This window comes from Mus pahari, chromosome 10 (assembly GCF_900095145.1).
Source record: "Mus pahari chromosome 10, PAHARI_EIJ_v1.1, whole genome shotgun sequence".
Lineage (NCBI taxonomy): Eukaryota > Metazoa > Chordata > Mammalia > Rodentia > Muridae > Mus > Mus pahari.
Window position 1 is genome coordinate 92469945 of NC_034599.1, and position 20823 is coordinate 92490767.

Genomic DNA, 20823 nt, shown 5'->3' on the forward strand with positions numbered 1-20823 from the left:
ACCCTGTCTCGAAAAACCAAAAACCAAACCAAACCAAAACAAACAAACAAATAAGCAAATAAGTAAGTAAGTAAATAAATAAATAGAACAGTCATGCTTCCTAAAAACAAAGACTATTTAAACAAGTTCTTATTACTTCAAAACCAGCTATGGTACCAATATGTTTGCCAGCGTGCACAAATTCATAATCTCAGAACTATACATGTAATAACTTCCATTTGCTATAAAATCATAATGAAGTCTTGTTTCTATATTTTCTTTTTAGACAGTGTCTTAGTGTGTATCGCTTGCTAGCCTCAAACTGGCAGCAGTCCTCCTGGCTCAGCCCCCTGAGTACTGGATTACAGGATGGGCTGCCATGCCTGGCTCCAGGATAAAGGCTACATCTAGGATCTGGGGAAAGCTAGTGAACTTCAAAAGCTTGACTGTGATAACAGAGCTAGTAAGGACCATCTGTTAACAGCCTGAATTTCTACAACACGGAATATGGGTAGAACTTGTAAGAACTGCCTGTTACAGAGTAAATTTCTATACCATGGGATGTGATGGAGATGCTGGGGGACACTTGGCCTTCATCACTAAGGAAAAGCTCACTGCTATAAATCTTGAGAATATGGATTCTTAAATATCCTTTCCCTCACTTTTTAAATTGTATCTGTTTTGAGTGAGCAAGTGGGGGAAGGGCAGACATGTACATTATCTTACATGTATAAAAGTGGAGAACCTGTGAAAGTTGGTTTTATCCATTCACCATGTTAGTCCCAGGGATCAAACTCGGGTTCTCTGGCTTACTGAAAGCACCTTCACCTACTGAGCCGCCTCACCACCCCTGATGCATGGATTCTGTATCTTAAATTTTAAAAGTAAGGCCTTCGGTGGTGTGTACCTTTAGTCCAAGTATGGGGCTGGGGGAGAGGAACATGGGACAGGATACCATATAGGACGGAGACTGAGGCCTAAGAAATAAGATAACTATACCAATGTTACTGTGACAGACTTGGAATTGTGGTGGGCCACCAGGTAAGTCATACATTACAGCTTCCCGTGCAGTCACAGTGGCAGTATACACAGGTCTCTGCACTGGAATGAGTGGAAATGACTGTGCCAACCTCAGATCCGGGGTCTGCAGGATGACCACCTGCGTCACCTCATTCTCCTTACAACAGTGACAACAGCAGTCAGGGGTGGAAGAAAGAGATCACTCTGTACCAACAACTGCTTCTTAAATGAAAACACAAGTAGAGTCTACTGCATTTGGGTCATTATTCATTTTCAGTCTGTTACAATTGGTCTTCCCTAGTCAAACACACACAGTTGCAAGGCTATAACTAAAACCCATTATCATTAGTCACAGGTGGTTCCGGATCAAATCTTTCCCTTCTCTGTCCAAACAGCAAACAGAACCCTGAGGAAGAGTGAAGAGAGTGCCTCCATGAAGCCAACAAAGCCCCCACTTTCAACTCCAGCCTTTCTCTCTACTAATTACTTTGCACGCTGCATCTTAAAGCACCCACCGCCCATGGAAACCAACATGGCGATGGCTGATGGCTCTCCCCCTTTTAGCACCTGAGAATTACTGTTTTCACAAACAGCTGCAGAGGCACAATGAATATGAATCTGACATAAGGCAGACATGAAACCAGGCAAGAGAAAAGACATCAGAAGCCTTGCATATTTTAAGAAATATGGAAGCCTGAAACTCAGGAAGGCAGAGAACAGGCACAGAATGTCAGCAAGAGGCTGGGTACAAGACGTCCCCTCGACGTACATGACCAGAAGAATGAAGAATAGTTAACAGGTGAGTACAAAATGATTAAATAAAGCATGGTTTAGGGATAGGGACATAGCTTAATGAAAACCCTAAGTTCAGCTGGTCATGAGCCAGAGCACACATTTTACAGTACTGATTAACTCCCAATGTGAAAGGGAGTGTGTACGAAATGTGAATCCAACATAAACATCACAATAAGCAGAAATTTACAAAAGCCCAAAAAACCCAAAATCATACAGGTAAGAGTGCCTACTATAATTATTCACCAAGAAAATGAAGATTAAAACCGCAATCAAGCCAGCAGATGCCCAAACCTTCAAGCCCAGCATGGGAAGCAGAGACAGTTGGGTCTGATTGAGCCAAAGCTAGTGTCTGTCTCAAAATAAAAACCAAAACAATGAAACAAAACCCGCTGGAAAGATGGCTCAGTGGTTAAGAGCACTGACTGCTCTTCCAGAGGTCCTGAGTTCAATTCCCAGCAACTACATAGTGGCTCACAACCATCTGTAATGGGATCTGATGCCTTCTTCTGGTGTGTCTGAAGACAGGTATAGTGTACTCGTATAAATAAAATAAATTTAAAAAGCAAAAGAAAACATGAGAGAAAGAAACAAAACCTTAATATTCACAGATCACTGGTAGCAGGTGAACAAACTAACTCAAATCTTTCTAAACAGAACATCAAAAGCTCCACTATTCTTTATTCTGTGACACTCTTACCCAAGAATAGAGGTACATGAACATTTAAGCTAAAATTTTTCATAATAACCAAAAGAAGTCTCAACTCAAACATACACTAATAGAACAAGAAACTGTACTAAACATTTTTTCAAAGATTTATTTGTTTATTATATGTAAGTACACTGTAGCTGTCTTCAGACACTCCAGAAGAGGGCGTCAGATCTCGTTAAGGATGGTTGTGAGCCACCATGTGGTTGCTGGAATTTGAACTCTGGACCTTTGGAAGAGCAGTCGGATGCTCTTACCTGCTGAGCCATCTCACCAGCCCCCTGTATTAAACGTTTTGCAATATGGAAAAATAATTAAATACAACTATATACACCACCATTAATGAACCTCACAAACACTGTTAACAGAAACCAAAAGGGTCAGGCATGGGAGCTCACATCTGTATCCATAGTAATCAATGGCCAGAGACAGAAGAATTGCTACTCAGTTTCAGGCCAGTTTGGGATAATGACACACTGTCTCAATTTTTAAAAAGGAGGGGTAGGGGGAGGAGAAAATAGCAAAAGGACACATACCATGAGACTGAATTTACTTAACTATAAATAACAGTTAAAATATCACTAGAGATAGGCATAGTGAGTCAGGAGGCTGAGAAGGGACCGTCACTGCTAGTTCCAAGCCACAAATAGATGACAGTCCTGCTCGGTTACAAAGTAGGACCCTGTCTTAAAAAGCAAACAAAAAACAACAACAAAATGAAATCAAAACCACTGGGAATGATGACACATAGCAACACTCAGGAGGCAGAAGCAGCACATCTCTGCAACTTTAAAGACAGTGGAGTCCATAGCTAGCTGGGTCTACACAATTGAGATTGTCTCTAGAAAAAGAAAAAAAGGGGGGGGGGGGGGGGGAAAGGCCCTGACATTTACTAAGCATTTTCTAGGCCTCTAGGTTTTCTCACATGCTGCTACTCAGGAAGGAAGGAAGGAAGGAAGGAAGGAAGGAAGGAAGGAAGGAAGGAAGGAAGGAAGGAAGGAGAGGAGAGGAGGGAAGGAAAAATTATTTTTAGATCATCAAGATCATAAAGATATAAAAACATACTAAGGAAATTAAAGTTCATTAAAGCATCTCTTGCAAAGGGGAGGAAGCAGAGGCAGTGCTAATACTGCCCCAGGTAGATGCTCATGTATGCATATGGAGTCTGAGGCTAAGTCTTCTCCCATTGTTCATCATCATAGTCACTGAGGCAGGGTCTCTGCAGTTGTACCAGAGCTCACAGTCTGGCTAGTGTAGCCTGCCAGCTTACTCAGGGGATCCTAGCTCTACATTCTAAGGTGGGAATTTCCGTCAAGCTAAGTGAAAGATTTACCCGGCATTTACTGGGTTCTGGGGTCTAGTTTGCTGTTTGTACAGTGAGCATTTTAAATGCTGAGCCCCTTCCTCTTTTGTACATGCATATTTTGACCGAGACAGCAAATGTAAAGCCTGGCTTGAAGAGCCATGTGATGGGAACTCATTCTCCAGTCTCTCAACCTGTGGGGTGTTACTGACTGACCACAGAGGGCTCTGCTTCCTGACTACACTCTCCCTGCACTGTTCCCGCTAAGCTCCTACCATCCACCTGCCCAGCTGCTTGTTATAACTTTTGTCTTTACCTCTACATTTTAAGGCAGAAGACACATTATGGACTATAGCAAGGCTTTATATCCTCCTAATTGTTGCTCACAACACTATTAATAGTACTTGAGCTCCTATAAGGCTCTGGATTCAATACCACATACACACAAAGTCTGGATTACAGAGCATTTCAGACTAGGAAACTCAATTTATACTATATATTTTATAAAATTACACGTAAAATAGATCCTACATATTATATGAGGGCCAGAGTTCAGATCCCAGCACCCATGCAACAAGCCAGGCGTTACTGTATACCAGTAGCCCACCTCTGCCGAGGGCAGGTGTAAAGGACTGCCTGGCTTGGTGGCTTTCAGGCTAGCTGTGAAAACGGGAGCCCAGGTTCAGGAAAGGACTATGTTTCAAATAAACAGGTTGAGACTGGTAAGAGACCCAAAGTCATCTTCTGGCCGGCATGTGTGCAGAAAGGCTTACAGATTCCCAGACATGTGTTCACACAATCACATAGTCGGACACAGACACACACATTTAGAAAAGAAAACAAAACAAAAACAAAAAATTCTTTGAGGCTGGCAAAATGGTTCAACAGTTAAGAGCACGTCTTCTTACAGAGGACCCAGCACCTACATGGCAGCTGGCTATATAACTCCAGTTTCAGGGAATTCCACACCTGTTGACCAGGTACACATGTGGTGCACAGACTATACATGGGAGCAAAATACCCATACATAGAAAATAAATCTAAAACAAACCAATGTGGACTGGTAACATGATTCTGCAAGCAAAGGTATTTACAGTAGCAGGAAAGACAACCATGGTTAGAGCTCTGAAATCCATAGAAAGGTGGAAGGAGGGGACCGACTGGTCAAACTGTCCTCTGAACACATGAGTGTTCTCTCTCTCTCTCTCTCTCTCTCGCTCGCTCGCTCGCTCGCTCTCATAATAATAATAATAATAATAATAAAGTTATTATTATTACTTTTAATACTGTCTTAACCTAAGCTTTCACATGAAGATATGTGTGTAACAGCACGACTATCTGACACTCTCTTCCACTAGAAAACTGCAGTGAGAACAAGGCAGCCATTTATACTGCCCTTTGTCCACTACTTCCTCTATCGTGTGGCTATCAAAAGACTAAATGAGATTCTGGCAACGTAAAAAAAAAACAGTTTTGAAAGGTCATGCTATGCAGACAGTCACAGCTTTCATAGTATCCTGACTGTCTATGGCAGACTACATGAGGATCTGACCAGTTATGTTCTGAGTAAAAGCAAAACGCACATTGCCAATGCACTGTCAAAGGACCAGATCTACAGACACCCAATATCTTTATGAACATCATTTCCAACTGCATAGACATCCAGTACATATTAATGAGAAGGGTCCTAGAGCAATGAAAGGGAACTGCAGGCAGCACCAGCTTCCCCCAACTCTGGCAGGCAAGCTGAGACTGGGCCACTCTGTTGACAAAACCATAACCTTTTAAACTAAGTCACATCAGTGCCAGGCTTGGTGGTTACCTGCCTATAATCATAGCACTCAGGAAGGGAAGACAGAATGTTCCTAACTCAAAAAGCCCAAATCATGGCAGTACATAGGCCTCTAATCACAACACTTGGGAGGTAGAGCCAGAAAGATCAGGAATTCAAAGTCAGCCTCATACAGAAAGAGTTAGAGACCAGACTATGCTACATGAGACCCTGTCTCAATAAACAAAAAACAAAACCACACACACACACACAAAAAAAAAAAAACAACAAAATAACTGTTAAATATTCATTTTCCAAGGAAAGTCTAATAGCTATACTCCACAGCAGGTGTCCTTAGTGGTGGAATGTGTGCTTAGCATATGTGAACCTGTAGCGCCTAGAAAATTACATTATCCCTGCTCGTGGGCACAGTGGTATACAGGTCTCACTGCAGCACTCTGGAAGCTGAGGCAGGAAAATAACCCTAGGTTGAGGCCAGCCTGGGCTACAAAATGAGCCCATATTTCAAATGAATAACCAACCCCACGTTGATCATTCTTCCCTTCCACTCCTGGTATTCCCCTCCACTTTCATATCATGTGTTTTATTACTCTCCCTGACTCACTCTGATCATTCTTCAAAATTTCCCTAATTTTATTGCTTCAAAACCCTATCAGCCAGGCATAAATGGTGCACGATTTTAACCCAAGCACTCAGGAGGAAAGACAGATTTGATTGTGAAGCCCGTCTAGTCTAAGCTAGTTCCAGACCATTCCAAGTACAGCAAGAGTGAGACTCTGTCACAAAACAAAACAAACAGATCATAGGGGCTGGAGAGATGACTCAGTGGTTAAGTGCACAGGCTACTCTTCCAAAGGACCCAGGCTTGATTTCCAGCATCTACATAGCAGCTACAACTGCATCACTCCAATTCCACGGGGTCTGATGCCCTCCCTCTTCTGGTCTTCATAGGCAGCAAGCATGCAAGTGTTGCACAGGCATACATGCATGCAACACACCCACACACATAAAACAAAAACTGGGTAGAGTTGGGGCTGTGTGGTGGAGCCCACCCCACCCTTCATGTCCCAGTACTGTCATACACCAGAAAAGGGCAATGAATCAGTGACAATCATCCAGCTCCTGAAATGTCCACACTTGGAGGCTGAGGAAATGGCTCAGAGGTTAAGAGCACTTGCTGCTCTTCCAAGGCCAACTCCCACCCTAATATGGTAGCTCACTATATATACACACATATGGGCTATAACTCCCAATTCCAGAGGGACTGACACCTTCTGGCCTCGGAAAACACTGCACACATGATAGACACATTCAGACAAAGCACTGATACACATAACATTTAAAAAGAAGTGTCCAACCTCATAGGTAAGTAACAGCAGTCTGTCTGCTTTGCTTTTGTTATCTGAGCTAGGAAAGGCTCTGTGCTCTCAGCAATGCCATCACCTGAGAAATCTTTATTTACACCAACAGTAAGGCAGGCACAACACTGCACCTGCCTTCTATCCCAGTGCTTGGGAGGCAGAGGTAGGCGTGGCTCTGTGAGTTTGAGGCTAGCCTGGTCTACTCTACACAGCAAGTTCAGGGATAGTCAGGGATACACAGAGCAACCCTGTCTCCAAAAACCAATAACAACAATAATAAAAATCACCTTCATCTAGTATTAGTCTCACTACTGTGATCCCAGTACTCTAGAGACTGAAGGAACTCAAGTTCCAGGCTAGCCTGTGCTTTACAGTCAATTTCAGAGCAGCTTGGACTAAAATAGCAAACAAACAGAAGCAAGCAAGCAAGCACACAGACAACCCGTCTGAATTAAGCAACCCTGAATCTCAGTCCACCTTAAAGTGAGGTTTAGGGACTCAAAATACAAACCATCTCTCAAGAGATTAGAAAATATTTAGAAAAAAATTAGAAGCTAGCCAATATTCATACTTTCCTTCTATATTCAACTTTGTAAAAGACTAAGAAATAAAATCTACAAAATTGGACACTTACCTCAAAATAACAGCTCCCATTTCAGTCTTCTAGGAATATATGTTATAACTTATTTTTAAATGTGAATTACTCATGGAAGACTTTTTCAGATTAGAAGATGAACTGCAAAATAAAAGGTTGAAGACAGAAAGTTTTAATCAAAATGGACAGTGTTAAATGTTTACTTCCTGTGTGTCACTTGACTGTTTATAGCCACACACAGTTTAATACATTGGCTGAAAGATCTACCAAGGTTAAAAACTTATTATGTTTAGGATCTATGTTTCAATGTTCTCAGCTTTGGGAATTTATCAGTGGGTGTACATACTCAAGATCAAATCTAAGTAAATAATTTATATAGCATGTAGTAAAAAATAAAAATGCAAGACCCCTCAAGCCAGCCAGGGATATACAGTAAAGCCCTGTCTCAAAAGAAATTGAAAATTAGGGCTGGTGAGATGGCTCAGTGGTTAAGAGCACTGACTGCTCTTCCAAAGGTCCAGAGTTCAAATCCCAGCAACCACATGGTGGCTCACAACCATCCGTAACAAAATCTGACGCCCTCTTCTGGAGTGTCTGAAGACAGCTACAGTGTACTTACATATAATAAATGAATAAATCTTTAAAAAAAAAAAAGAAATTGAAAATTAAAACCAACAACAAAATGTAAGACCATTTTGCCAAGATGGTTCTACAAGGAACTATGTCTAAACCCAAAGGAAAGTGAAGAGGACCAGAACACAGACTGAACAGAGTCCACCTGTCTGTCTGCGTCCATTCTGGTGGCCAATTACCACCATAGCTCCAGAGGACTTGGACAGTCATCTCACAGAAGGAAGCTTAAACACTATGCTAAGTGGTCATGACTAGTGGTCATGACGTGTCGACATGCCTTCTGACCACTGAGAGAAGATGACAATGACACTTATGCTCCCTGAAGACATCAGGCCAACCAAACACCAGATCAAACAGGATATGAAAGCTGTGTTCACACTGGTATCACCCAGGCCAACACCCTGAGTTCAGCCTAATGGAGGAAGTCAGCATCCGCGCACCTGGCTCCTCCTGACTAGGATTCTCTGGACACTGTCACAGCCGAGATCACCACAGTCCAACTGGCTAATTCTAAATGTAAATCTCTTATCTCTATAAGAATGTTTAGTGCTGGAGAAAAAAATTTCTAGTATTGCTCTTCCAGGGAACCCAAAAAGTTTTAGTCCCAGTACCAATACCAGGTAGCTAACTCCAGCTCTGGGGAAATCAAATACCTCTGGCCTCTGCTGGCACCTGCATTCACGTGCAGGAACCTAAGGACAGGAGAAAACCTAACTAAAAATAAAATTTTAAAATATTTAATAAGCCGGGCATGGTGGCGCACGCCTTTAATCCCAGCACTCGGGAGGCAGAGGCAGGAGGATTTCTGAGTTCAAGGGTCACTGCAAGCCTGAGGCCAGCCTGGTCTACAAAAACAAAAACAAACAACAACAACAACAACAACAAAAAAGAAGTCCCAAAGAGAAAGAACAAGCAGCCCACTCTACACTGAGTAAAAGGGGCTAGCAGTCAAGAGCAGGAAGCCAGATGTGGTGGCCACAGCTGTAACCTCAGTTCTCAGGTGGCAGAGGCATGGCTGTGGTGTTTGAAACCCAGGAGACGTAAAGAGCCCTACTTCAAAATGAAAGAGAGGAATTTGGGACCCAAGAAGTTTGTTTATCATCTAGGTTCTATTAACTGACTTTACTGAACTGTAATTAAAACTGATTTTAGCATTTACCTTCATTGCTGAACACAGTGTTGAAAGCCTGCTCTACAAAGCCAGATCCAGCAGGAGGGGGGGTCACTGCAAGCCTGAGGCCAGTCTGGTCTACAAAGCCAGATCCAGCAGGAGGAGGGTCACTGCAAGCCTGAGGCCAGCCTGGTCTACAAAGCAAGATTCAGGCCCACCAGGGTTACAATGAGATCCTGCCTTACAAGAAAAATGTTTTTTTTTTTTCCTTGTTCTATTTTGTAGTCCTACCCAGGGCCTTGAACATGGCAATTAAGAACTCTACTACTATTAGGTTGTACTCCCTGCCTTATTAAATTTTTTAGTAATTAATACTTTATCTTTTAGCAAGTAATATTATCTTAATAAAGTATTCATACAAAAATAAAACCCCCAAATTTTTGCATCAAAACTTTTTTGGCCAAACATGGTTATGCGCACCTTTAATCCCAGAATTCAGGAGGCAGAGAGCTCTCTGAGTTTGAGGCTAGCCTGGTCTACACATATGGAATTATGGACTAAGCAGGGTCTCATAGTCAAACAACAGCAGGAAATGTTTGTGAGGGTTTTCTATAACAGGGTTTCATGTGCCCTGGGCTGGCCTCAACTCTAAGGATCAACTCCTGATCCTTCAGCCTCCACCACGCAAGAGCTATAGTTAGAGGCAGGCTCCATCCACCATGCTTGGCTAAAACTTTAATTTTTATTTACTTATGTGTATGAATGTTTGCCTGTATGTGTGTCTGTGTACCACATATGTGCCTGGTGCCAGGGAGATCAGAAGAGGGTGTGGGATTCTCCCAAAACTGAAGTTGCAGGCTGCTGTGAGCCACCATGTGGGTGCTGAGAATCAAATCCAGGCTTTAAGGAAGACAAATCAGTGCTCAACCACTGAACCAACCCTCCAGCCCATAAAACTTTTTTTTAAGGTAGGGTCTCACTATGTAAACTAGGCTTGCCTTAAACTTCAGGACACCTACCTCTGTCTGCTGAGTGCATGTTCCACACCAGTCTACTGTGTCTCTCTTGAACCTTCATCTGTTTGCATCCTCAATGTTTTGCAGAGCATAAACACATCCTCTCAATAAATGTTCCATGAAGAAGTTGACAGAAAAAAACTCACATGCTCTAATGTTGAAAGTGTATGTGGATGAAGTAGACATTCCCACAACCAATTCTTTAGCTAACAGAAATGTATAAAAGAAAGCTCATGATAAACTGGCAACGATGCCAGCTATAGAATAAAGGATACATTCAGACCTGGCATGACACAGTAGATCAGACCTTCAAAGGTCTGCCCTACGGCAGCAAGGAAAGCTGACCCCAAATGGCAACTCAACTCTGAACACCCACAGCTCCAGTCCTCTGACGGAAAAAGCATCCACCTCTGCGCAGAAACAATTGCACCACTGTTCTTAAAGGGGCTGGCGAGGGCAGTGACGAGGTAGGGAGAACCCCAGCAACTGGGGACTAAGAGAACACAAGTATCTGGTGTCAATAAAATAAATGCATGAGTACTTGAAACTTCCATCAAAGTATAGTAATAAAATAAACAGGGCTAGTGTGTAGGTCAGTGGAGGGGGCAGACATGACCCAAGTGACTGATCACTACCACCAAAAATAAATGAAATAAATTAATATTAAAAATTGGGCTGGGGATCTACCACAGTGGCAGAGTGTGTGGGGGCGCATGCTGTTCCATTCTCGGTAACACGTACAAGCACCAAAATAAATGTGATAAACAAATATATCTACCCTAGGACCTTAATGATCAACCAATATACCAAGATATATCCCCTAAATATCTGAACACTTGTTCCAAGGGAAATAAATCATTTACAGAAGGGCCTGGAAGCCTGGAGCAAGGTGCCACACTAGTCAAGAGAGCCCTCCCCCTCTACCCCAGGCGCTGCAGCCTTCAACACAGCTGACGCGTCCTCTACGTCTCTATTCTCTACTGTAAAATGAAGCTCTAATGCAGCAACTGTGTACTGTGAGTTGCAAAAAGTCTTTAACCCGTGTACCAAGAAAGCCTCAATCCCTTGGAACAAATCTGGTATGCCAATGATTTATGTCCTAATCAGTCAACTCTCCAACAGTGCATTTCATGTTGGAAGGCATCCACTGTGGTTAGGTCACTCACAGACAAGGTACACTGCTCCCACAGTTTCTTTACTACATCTAGTTACTCAGGTAATGTCTGTATATACAGACATATTCATATTTTTTTCTCCTTTGCTCATACATGTGAGCCAGTGCAGATGATTAGAGGGAAATCTTAATTTCTGGGCTGCAGAGACGACGTCTCAGTGGTTAAGAGGACTTGTGTGAAACCATGAGACCCAGAGTCCAATCCACTCATGCAGACACATACAAATAAGTAAAGCTTTAAAAAAAACACTTCATTTCTGCTGGGGTTCATGTTACATACTTAAGAATAAAACACTTGGGATACAGAACTGGAAGAACACAAAACCAAACATTTCTGCACTTACTTCTTCCACTGCAGTGGCTCTCAACCTTCCCAATGCTATGACCCTTACATATATTTTCCTCATGCCGTGGTGACCCTTATGGACCTAAGTACTACTGATGACAGATGTGATGTTAGCACATCCTCTCCTTTCTGAAACATGAATAAAGAAAGATCTAACAATGCAAGCATTTGCTTTGGTGGTGGTGGTGGTGATGGTTTCTCTGTGTAGCCCTGGCTGTCCTGGAGCTCGCTCTCTAGGCCAGGCTGGCCTTGAACTCACAGAAATCTGCCTGCCTTGGCCTCCCAAGTCCTTGGAGTAAAGGCGAGCACCAGCAATACCCAGTGCTCTATTAAAGTAAATGGTTTATCAATTACATTTCATGGCCTGTCTATTGTATTTCATTGGTTCATCTATTCAACAACAAATCTGTTTCCTTCCTCTATGCCCAGAACTTTTAAGATCAAGCTCAGGAAAGTCAAGTAGGTCACCAAGCAAAAACAACAACAAAACAAGAAAACAACAACTTCTCAAGGCCTTCTGACCCAAAACCCATTGACCATTCATTGACCTGCATACATATTTAACTATGCTAGCATGATACATTTAAGAGTAGGTTTTTATTTGCAGAGGGTGGTGATGACAGGGTCTCACTATGTATGTTGCTTTGGCTGGCCTGGAACTCATGAGTAAGCCATAGCTAGAACTGCAGGGATAAGCTACCACACCTGGAATTACTTATTTTTAAATAAAGGTGGGAGAGGGGAGCACTGTTTAGCATGCACAAAACCCTGGGTCTATAGGATCTGGGCAGAAGTATACTGGAGTAAATTACACTTGAAAACAGACCAAGAAGTATGGAGCTGCTACAATGGTTACCAGAAAAATACCACAATAAATAAATAAATGGCCAGGGTGTGGTGGTGCACGCCTTTCAACCTCAGCAGTCTGGAGGCAGGTCTCTGAGAGTCTGAAACCACCCTGGCCTATGTAGAGAGTTCCAAGACAGCCAGGACTACATAATAAAATCCTAAAACCTAAATAAACAAACAAGAAGCTGGGTATGGTGCCTTATACCTGTAATGCTGCCATTTAGGAGACTAAGTTTAGAGGGTTACCCCAAGTTCCAGGACAGCCTAGGCTTCAATGAGACGTTGACTTTCAAAACACAAAACAAAATTAATCATATTTAAGATCTAAGGCTATAACTCAATGGTAGAGTGTTTTCCTAACATGCATGAAGCCCTAGGTTCAAAATAAGCACAGCCATGGTGGTGGTGATGGAAATGGCAATGGTCTAGTGTGGGAAGAACAGCCTGGACTACGTACTCAGCTACTTGAGGCAGGAGAGCAGAAAACCAGACAGACCTAGAGTTAAAGACCTGACTCTCATGGGGCTAGATAGATGTCTCGGTGATTAAGAGCACTAGCTCCTCTTCCAGAGAACCCAGGATCAATTCCCAATACCCAAAGGGCAGCTCCAAGCCACCTATAACACCAGAACCCTCTTCTGGCTCCACAGGCAATAGGTACACGTGATGCAGACACACATGCAGGCAAAACACTTGTACACTTAAATACATACTCTTCAGTCTGACTCTCAGAGCTGGAGAAATAGCTCAGCAATTAAGAACACTGCCTCAATGTAACTCCAATTTCAGGGGATCCTACACAAAGACATACATGCGGGTAAAACACCAGTGCAAATGAAATAAAAATAAATGATTAAGGGCTGCAGAGATGGCTCAGTGGGTAAGAGCACTGACTGCTCTTCCAAAGGTCCTGAGTTCAAATCCCAGCAACCACATGGTGGCTCACAACCATCCATAATGTGATCTGACACCCTCTTCTGGTGCGTCTGAAGTCAGCTACAGTGTACTTATATATAATAATAAATAAATCTTTAAAAAAATAAAAATAAATTATTAAAAAAAGCCATACACATAAAACTATTTTTTCTTATATCTGACTCTACTATTCATAAACTTTGTTCCATTTGATACATAACTTCCTGAAATTCCAGTTTCCTCGGTGGTGATGTCATTCGTATCTTCATTAGAGAGTAGTTACAAAACTTATAGAAAGCACTTAGCACAGCCTGACATGCAAGTAAGCATCCAAGAAACACTTGTTGTTCTTAGTCTGCCTAGTCCCATATACAGCAGGAGACACTGGGGAGTTTTCCTAATATGCTATACACACAGACACAGCTTTAAGAGGTAAAGGTCCTAAGAGGAAGCTGGTGCTAGACATCAGCTAGGTATCAGTAATGCCAGCCAAGGGAGTAGAGGCAGGAGGAGCAGGGGCTTGAGGGTAGGCTCAGCGGCAGTTAGAGGCCAGCCTCAACTATGTGAAAACAAAATACAGGTCAGCGACTCACTTGGTAGGGTGCTTGCCTAGCACTCCTGAGGCCCTGGGTTCAGTCCCCAGCATGCAAACTAGGCAAATGTTGCTGCAACCCCAGGACTACAGAGATTAAGAGAGGAAAAATGCAGAAACTTCAGCCAGCCTGGGCCACACAGAGAGGCAGCTAGGTCTGCCCCTCTACATAGCAAGGCTGTCTGCAAACACCACCACCACCTCACTCACCCCAAACACAAGTGACAAGTCTGATTACTGACTCATCACAGAGGCAGCATGAGAACCTTCTGCTCACAAGTTCCTCATCAAGACAAGACATGGTGAGAGAGAGGGCTGAGGTGTAGCTAGCGGTCAATGTGGATGAGGCCTTGGGCTCATACTCAATAACACAAAAGAAAAATACCAGAATAGAGGCCAAGTCACACAGCATGAGTTAATAACGGACTGGGTGTGGAGGTACCCAGGCAGGGGAGGTCACCCTGACTCTGCGACAGCCCAAGATAAACCATCAGGCCCTGCTCCAAAGAAAAACAGGAATAATATGGAAGTGAGGGTGTGGCTTAGAGTTAGAGGGTGTGGCTTGTCCAACACACAGAAAACCCTGGATTTCATTCCCAACACTGCAAAACCAGTACTTTAAACCTATGTCGACTAATTGATAAAAATTATCCACCTATTATATGAAATCCATGTGAGGTAGTGGTGACCTGGCCTTAAAAACAACATCTCTCAACCAGAAGCTAAGGCAGGAGGATCACAAGTCAGGCCCACCAGAGAGAGCTGCAGACTGAGACCTTGCCTGGGGCGTGGGAGTCTCTCATACTTCAGGGAATTTAATTTCTAGGAAAACGGCCATAGATTATTTTAAATGAAGCAAACTCCAACTTTGATTATATTTATAATTCTGATCATCTTAAATGTCAGTTGTTCAGATCTGAAAATCTCAATTGTTTAAACTAGTGATATAAAAATGGTGGCGCACGCCTTTAATCCCAGCACTTGGGAGGCAGAGGCAGGCGGATTTCTGAGTTCGAGACCAGACTGGTCTACAAAGTGAGTTCCAAGACAGGCAGGGCTACACAGAGAAACCCTGTCTCGAAAAGCCAAAAAAAAAAAAAAAAAAAAAAAAGTGTCCAAAGGGAGTTCTGACCTCTTGTTGACAGTCATTGAAAATGCCTTTAAGTGGCTCAGCAGGTAAGGAATTCATGGAATTCCGGTCTTCAGTCTAAGGATCACTGCGGTTGACCACAGTCAGCACCAAATTATGTGGGCAATGCAGGTTGGTCATCTAACTACTTGAATGCCTTCCATCTTTCCCCACTTCACAACCGCCATTACTTCAAGCAACAGGAAGAATACAGTTTGTGAACAGAACACAGTTAGAAAATATTCTTAGCTATTAGACCTGCCCAGGGACAAACCGTGGTCAGGAATGTGGATCAACCATAGTTTAAAATAAAGCTTATGGATTACTGCCCGATTCCTTTAATCTACTTTAATCCTCCAGTTCAGGCATGGATAATTAGGATCGCATTCCTGTCTAAGGCAAATGGTCACTTGCCTGGTGGTCTCCCCAGTGACCTCAGTACTAGATGAACCAAGCTACAGGGCAGTTGGAAGGAAACTGAAAACCTGGACATAATGACACCACAAAAAAGGACTGTTAGATTTCAGCAGGATATTATTCCCAGTGAAGGCCCCAGACCTCAGGCGATCTCAGGCCGCATACTGATTTATATAATTCTAACACTGTACAGCTATGAGTTCCAGGCTAGCCTAGCTAGAGACCCTGCCCCTCTGGAGAGTTTTTCCTGCTCCAGAAAAACCAATCAAGGACTTATGTATTTTCTGAGGAAGTAATAGAACACGAAATTAAGCATATTAGGCTGGACCCAAGTAAGAAACTGAACAGTGACATTTGTAAATCACTAAAGGCAGAGGTGGTCCACCATCCCTCAGTCACTAGGAAACTGACGACCTTAGAAAGTGCTAGAATAAAAATGAACAGGCTATCAGAATGCATACACAAAGTGAGAGAGAGATCAAGAAGAAAAGTTAGGCTCGGGCGATGGCTCAGTGGTTAAGAGCACCGGCTAATCTTCCAGAGGTCCTGAGTTCAATTCCCAGCAACTACATGGTGACTCGCAACTGTCTATAATGTGAGCTGATGCTGCCTTCTGGCATGAAGGTGTACATGCAAAAAGAACACTCATACACGTTAAATAAATAAATCTTTTTAAAAGGGGGGGGGGGACTGGTAAGTAAGAGCACTGACTGTTTGTTCTTCTGAAGGTCCTGAGTTCAAATCCCAGCACAGTGTGTGAGCCACACAGTGGCTCACAACCACCCATAATGAGATCTGATGTCCTCCTCTGGCTCATCTGAAGACAGCTACAGAGTACTTATGTATAATAATAAATAAACCTTAAAAAAAAAAAAAAAAAAGAAGGAGAGGAGGAGGGAGAAGAGGAAGAAAAGCTGAGCCAGGCATAGTACTGCATATCTTTATGGTTTCTTGTTTGTTTGTTTGTTTGTTTGTGTGCTTATTTATTTTGGTTTTTCAAGACAGGGTTTCTTTGTGTAGTCCTGGCTGTCCTGGAACTCTGTAGACCAGGCTGGTCTCCAATCCAGAGCCTGATCCATCTGTCTTTTGCCTCCCAACCACTAGGAGTAGAACCTTGTGGGGCTGGTACTGGTCTTTAATCCCAGCCTAAGAGACAGAGGAGACAGAGGCAGGAGAATCTGTGTTCAGGACAGGCAGATCTTCTTAACAGCCAGAGCTAATAGAGACACTGTCTCAAAAAAAAAAAAAAAAAAAAATAATTCACAACATCTATTTTAACAAGTATTTGGGAGAAGAAGAAGAAGAAGAAGAAGAAGAAGAAGAAGAAGAAGAAGAAAAAAAAAAAAAAAAAAAAAAAGAAGAAGAAGAAGAAGGCTGAGTTCAGAACATCATCCCCACACTGTCTGGTGCTAACAATGAATACATGGGAATCTCGTTTTATCATAGATTGGGGACAAGGAGGAGGCAAGGATATGGCTCAGCAGGTAAGCCTGCCAAACCTGCCAACCTGAGTTTGGCCCTCACTCCAGAAAGTTGTCCCTGCCCTCCACGCAAGTGCTGTGGCATCCTCTTCTCACCCCTAGATACACACATACACAATATGGAATGCATAAACAAACAAACAAACAAAAAGGATGGCCAGGCAGGATGCCACAAAGCCTATGTCAACACACCCCAGAGTCTGAGGCACAAAGGTATAAGTTTCAGGCCAGCCTTGGATACATATTGAGATCCCAAGAGTGGTCGGGCACACCTTCTATGCCAGCACTCTTGCAGCAGAGATAGGCAGATCTCCCTATTATGAGTTTTGAGGTGAGGCCAGCCTAGCCTGTCTACATGTCGGGCTCCAGGATAGCCAGAACTGCACAGACAGGCGTCTAATCCCAACTGCGCATCTAATCCTTGACGTTCCCTCATGGACTACAACCTTTTGAGTCAATTATTTACCCTAGAGACAATCATGGAATATGTGCAAAAACAAATCCACTAGCTAGAACCTTTCCAAAAAGACAGAGTGAAGGCAACGCCAGGACTGCAGAAAGGCAGACCCTGACTGCACTAAAACAGAAGACTTCTCTTACTGGAAGGGCCTCTCACAGGTGCACGGGGACTGTTTGGACTCTTCCAGGAACAGAAGCTCTCCTTAGAAAACCAGCCCAAACAAACCAGGAAATACAGGGGAGGGGAAGAGGGGAGAATCCAAGAGTCATTGCCTTTCTCCCCTTGTACTTCATGTGTGTCGACTATTCTGCTTTTAAGACTTTACATTCCAACATCTTCCCCTGTGTTTCTACTTTGACAATGGTCTTGCAGACTTCAAATTTTGCTATTCGTTTTCTGAGGCAGGGTTATGTACTGTAGTAGCCCAGGCTACCTTTGACTCACGGCAACCCTTCTGCCTCAGCCTCTTGGGTACTAGGATTACAGGCATAGTCCACTTCTGAGTTTTCTATGACCCTTCTTTGCTAATCAACCTGCTGTACAATTTCCAGAACTGACATTTCTCAGGAAGATCCAGAGAGAAATAAATCCTGAATGATCTGTCTCTTTATATAGCACGACGACACTCTTTGGAAAGCAGTCAGTAGAAGCCAGGTGACAGGCATTTTCTACAAATAAAGTAGTACGCGGTAACTGATACAAATGCTTGAAAACATTATACACACTACTGCAACAGATACAGGTACACACTCCCGAATGTGTGCACACACGCATTTTCTGGCACACATATACATACATATAATGGAAGGTTCTCACACCTTTGACCCCAGCACACCATTGACAGAGGAGGGGACTCTCTGTGAGCTTGAGGATAGCCTGATCTACATAGCAAGTCCAGGCCAGCCAGAGCAACACAATGAAATGCTACCTCATAGAAAGAGACACAGACAACAGAGCAGGCAAAACAATTAGAGAATATTAAAATAATGTTTGGATTTTCTGTTAACAAGAGGCCATGGTAGAAATGCTGATTGCTGGGGTAGTGCACACCTGCAATCCCAACCATGGGAGGTGTATGGAAGGATTATCACAAGTCTCAAGGCCACCCGGACTATACAACCAGACCTGGATGCAGAAAGATACATAGAAGGCAAGGGAGGGAAGGGCTGAAGAGGGGCGGGAGAGGAGGAGAGATGAGAAATTACAATCCAGGAGGAACAGAGATGCTGGCAAGAAGGTATGTGAAGAAAATTCAATCCTGATTTATCTTAGAAGTGAATTTGAAAGGCTTAGAGAGCTGGTATGTAGGCAGAAGGGACAGTGAGGCAGAGAGGACTTGAAGATGCACTCCTATAATCACACCAAGGCAGGAACATCACCAAGAATTCAAGGCCAGACTGGGTCACACCGTGAGTTCCACAGCAGGAGAGACACTTTGTAAAAACCAAAACAAAATGTATGGCCACTAGAATTTTCACTCAAGGATAGATAGTGGGGTGGGGTGGGGTGAGGAAGACTCATAAAATGAACAGGTTGCTGGGCATGGAAATATACGCTTGTAGTTCCAGCACTTTGGACACAGAGGGACCAGGAGTTTGAAGCCAACTTGGGCTCCAGGAGGCCCTGTCTCAAAACAAGTAAAAAAATAGGTTAGGGAGTGGAATTAGGAGCTCTCTATTTGAATATTACACACACACACACACACACACACACACACACACACACACATACATACACACGGTATTAAACTCAATTCCTGCAAGCATGCTAGACAAGTGCTCTGTCCACTAAGTTAATGCCCAGCCCTGACCATATTACATTTAAAATGCCTACAAATTGGACTGAAGGGATGGCTGTTTGTTAAGAGCATCCATTGGTCTTGCAGAGACCCTGGGTCCAGTTTCTGTTTTTTTAAGCTAGTGTCTCTCTCTCTGTCTGTGGTCAGGCGAGCCTAAAACTCACGTTCCACCCAGACTGGCTCTAGAGGATTCACCTGACTCAGCCCTCCAAGTGTCAGGATCACAGGCAGCGTCCATAAATCATCTCTTCATCCATCGTTCCCTCTACCCTACACATAACCAGTTCTTTAACCCTTTCAAATTTACCTCTAAAATTTACCATCTGCAATTTCAGATCCAGAGGATTTCTGGCTTCCACTGACAACCTGACATTCATATGATTCACAAACATACATGTAGGTAAAACACTCAGAGCCGTAAAATAAACTTTTTTTTTTTTTTTAATTGTAAAGGATGCCTACACACGGCCACGGGCCCAAGGGTAGCTCGACGTTGGAACATTTGCCTGGCAAGGACATGGAGCCAGATTCCATCTCCAGAACCACAAAACCTCCATCCTATCCAGATCCCCTCCCCAAAAAAATTAAAAAGAAAAATGTATAGGTCTAGATGTAGCTGAAGCTTAATGCTCAGGACCGGTGATAAAAATCTGAGTCAACAACATGTGATAATATTTAAAGAGGGAAAAGGATGACATCATTCAGGATGAGCACAGGTAAAGAAATGAAGAGGGACAGCCAGGAGGCCCTCGGGGATTTGGGATGTTTTCAACACAAGGTGTGAGGCTGAAACAAAGAGAGAAGAAAGCCTGGCAACTCTAAGGCCTAGAAAGTTCCCTGCCATCATATGAGTCTCCTGTCACACAGCATCGCCACCAAAGCCACCTCTTCCCATCGGGCACATATTTATCTAATGTGTATCATTTAAAAATCGGAGGTTCAGAAAGACTGGGCAGAATCCCTACAACTGCAACTCTTTCGACTCTGACTTAGGTCAAAGTCTGGAGCACTTCTGACCCTCAGCCTTTTCACTGTGGGTAGCAGGAGCAACAACCTGCAAAACAGACAACTGGGCTGTGGTGGCACAGCCTTTAATCCCAGCACTCTGGGGGCAGAGGCAAGGGAATCTCTGTGAGTTCAAGGCCACCTGGGTCTACAGGGTGAGTTCCAGCACAGCCAGGACTACACAGAGAAACCCTGTCTTGGGAAGAAGTTAAAAAAAAAAAAAAAAAAAAAAGAAAGGGGGGGGCTGGTGAGATGGCTCAGCGGGTAAGAGCACCCGACTGCTCTTCTGAAGGTCCTGAGTTCAAATCCCAGCAACCACATGGTGACTCACAACCATCCTTAACAA

The 20823-nt window shown here is 43.3% G+C and overlaps 1 protein-coding gene across 3 annotated transcripts in view; it reads right to left on the reverse strand.

Annotated features, from left to right (window-relative positions):
- Pik3cb (phosphatidylinositol-4,5-bisphosphate 3-kinase catalytic subunit beta) overlaps positions 1 to 20823 on the reverse strand; it is a 97693-nt gene that overhangs the window by 74274 nt on the left and 2596 nt on the right. For 2 of the 3 annotated variants that reach the window (XM_021206060.2, XM_029543420.1), the window contains exon 2: positions 7591 to 7692. The exons of the other annotated variant lie outside the window; for it this stretch is intronic. The gene's annotated coding sequence lies outside the window, so the exon portion shown is untranslated. The remainder of the gene's footprint in view (positions 1 to 7590; positions 7693 to 20823) is intronic. 3 annotated transcript variants of the gene reach the window in all.